This window comes from Bos indicus x Bos taurus, chromosome X (genome assembly GCF_003369695.1).
Source record: "Bos indicus x Bos taurus breed Angus x Brahman F1 hybrid chromosome X, Bos_hybrid_MaternalHap_v2.0, whole genome shotgun sequence".
NCBI lineage: Eukaryota > Metazoa > Chordata > Mammalia > Artiodactyla > Bovidae > Bos > Bos indicus x Bos taurus.
Window position 1 is genome coordinate 10,189,717 of NC_040105.1, and position 2,276 is coordinate 10,191,992.

The following is a 2,276-nucleotide window of genomic DNA, read 5'->3' on the forward strand; positions in this document are numbered from 1 at the left end:
ATTAGCTTTTCTTTTTAAATCTCATCTAGAAAGCTTTAGAAAATGAATCTAAATTTATTAATCATTGCTGTATCTTTGATCAGTGGCCCAAAAAATCTTAATAAAGAGTCTACTGACATTAGTTGATCCATCACAAGAATAACTATTCTTTGTGTAGATTCATACTGGGAAAAAGTAAACCTGTGTCCTCCTGGTTCTTGATGAATTCTTTCTGGTCTGTGTGTGTGTGTGTGTGTGTGTGTGTGCTTGCACACATGCGTGCATCTGTTTGTCTTTCTTTCACACGTAACCCAACCAAACACTTCCTTTTCCAAATATTATGATCATCATTATATCTTGCACCAGGGGAATTTTAAGCTTTCTAAAAATAATTTCAATTCTATGGAGTCAGAGTGTTTTTAGTTACGGCTGCACAAACATTGGGGTTTCACATTAGTTCCATTTTGAAATACTCTAAAAGACTCAGAACGTGATGGAAACATGAGAAATGCTTTGGATATTAGGTTAACTAAACCTGATTAAACTCAACTTCTTCAATAGTCAAAGGATAAAATTCTAGTGTTAATGACTGATCTTAGGGGCTTGCTAGGAGCCTCTTTCCTTTCCCTCTTCAACCTCTCTTTGCCTTGAGTCTTTTATTCTGCACTATAACATAAGCCAGGCCTGGCTCCAGCCCCTTGATTAACCCTTTTTCAACCTTTCATCATGAAAAATCCTAAATCTAGGAGTAAGGAGCTAGGTAGGCTCTAGGCAAAAGGTCTGCCTAAGGCAAGTTTACTTTCTTCTCAAGTCAGCTGCTTCTGATTTTGCATTTTTGTATAACTGAATTAAAATATTCTTTCTTGTATATATATATATATATATATATATATATATATATAGTGAGAGATATAAATGGTTTCCCTTATTAGCATTTTGAACCATGCAAAATTAACTTTTCCAATTTGATTCATGTCTTTTATACATACTAGTTTATGAAGACTAGCTACTGAATTCTAATAATTGCACAATTCTAATGATAAAGCTTGGTGGTAAAAATTATTCATGGATACTGCTTAAGGAAAGTACAATCCACCGCTTACTGTTGATATTCGTGGACTCCAAATTAAGCATGTGTGTTGTGACTGATTGCCGCCCCTCCATCCAATTCTCAGGAATCTGTAACAGTAAACATCTGTTTTTTCATGCACAGATCTATGGGTCAGTTCTAGCTTGGTTGGATTCCCCTGGGGTTAGGAGGGCTTGGCTCCAGGCTGCAGGTTGTTTTTTTGGTCTGCTCCATATGTTTCTTCATTCTTCTTGGACCAGCAGCTACTTGAGGCACATTTTTCTCATGGTGAATCATAGGAGCCTAAGAGGTCAAACCCAATCAGTTATGTGCCCTTAAAGCTGTAAAGCTCCAGTCAAGTTTGCAATCTTTCCACTGATTGTTGTTTAGTCACTAAGTCCTGTCTGACTCTTTGCAACCCTATGGACTGTAGCCCGCCAGGCTCCTCTATCCATGGAATTCTCCAGGCAAGAGTACTGGAGTGGGTTGCCATTTCCTTCACTGGCTAAGCTCAAAGTCAAGGGGCAGGGATGCAGACTTTGCCTCCACTATTGCAATACTAGGTCACAGGGCAGAGGACGAGAGGGAAGAGTTAACAAATAAGAGAGAGAAGTTAAGCCTATGAATAGCCATACTTTGGACCATTATACAGCCATCAAAAACAGCTATGAAGAGCTGCAATAATCTAGGGAAATGCTTTGGCTTTCCTAGTCAGTGAAAAAAAGCAACATATGTAAAAATATGTAGATGTGGACCCAATAGTATAAAAAATCTATACGAATCAAAGATGTAAAGGAAATCATTAAGGCAGCTGATTCTGGTAGGTAACTGTTTTCTTCTATTTTTCTATAGTTCCCGGTTGTCTATAATAACATATATTTTTCTCTAATAACAGTAAGTTTAAAAAACATTGCTAAAAACAAGAAGACATCTAGAGTTTGGGCCCAGAATAGGAGCAGCTGATTCCATCATTAGTTTTTTGTCTTGTGTTTTGGGGTAATTTTTCATCTCTGTACTTGTTTTTCATCTTCTTCTTAGGGAACAATATAATTAGCTTGACCATTTCAAATATCCAATTTCTTTCCTGTTCCATCTGGCTTTGGATTATTTCAAAAGTTAAATGGGGCACTTTTCATGATTGGAAAGATACACAGCAGGGTCTGTAAGCTTAAGAATGCAAGAAGATGACAACTGAAGGTAAAATAACACAATTTGTCTGAAGACCTGA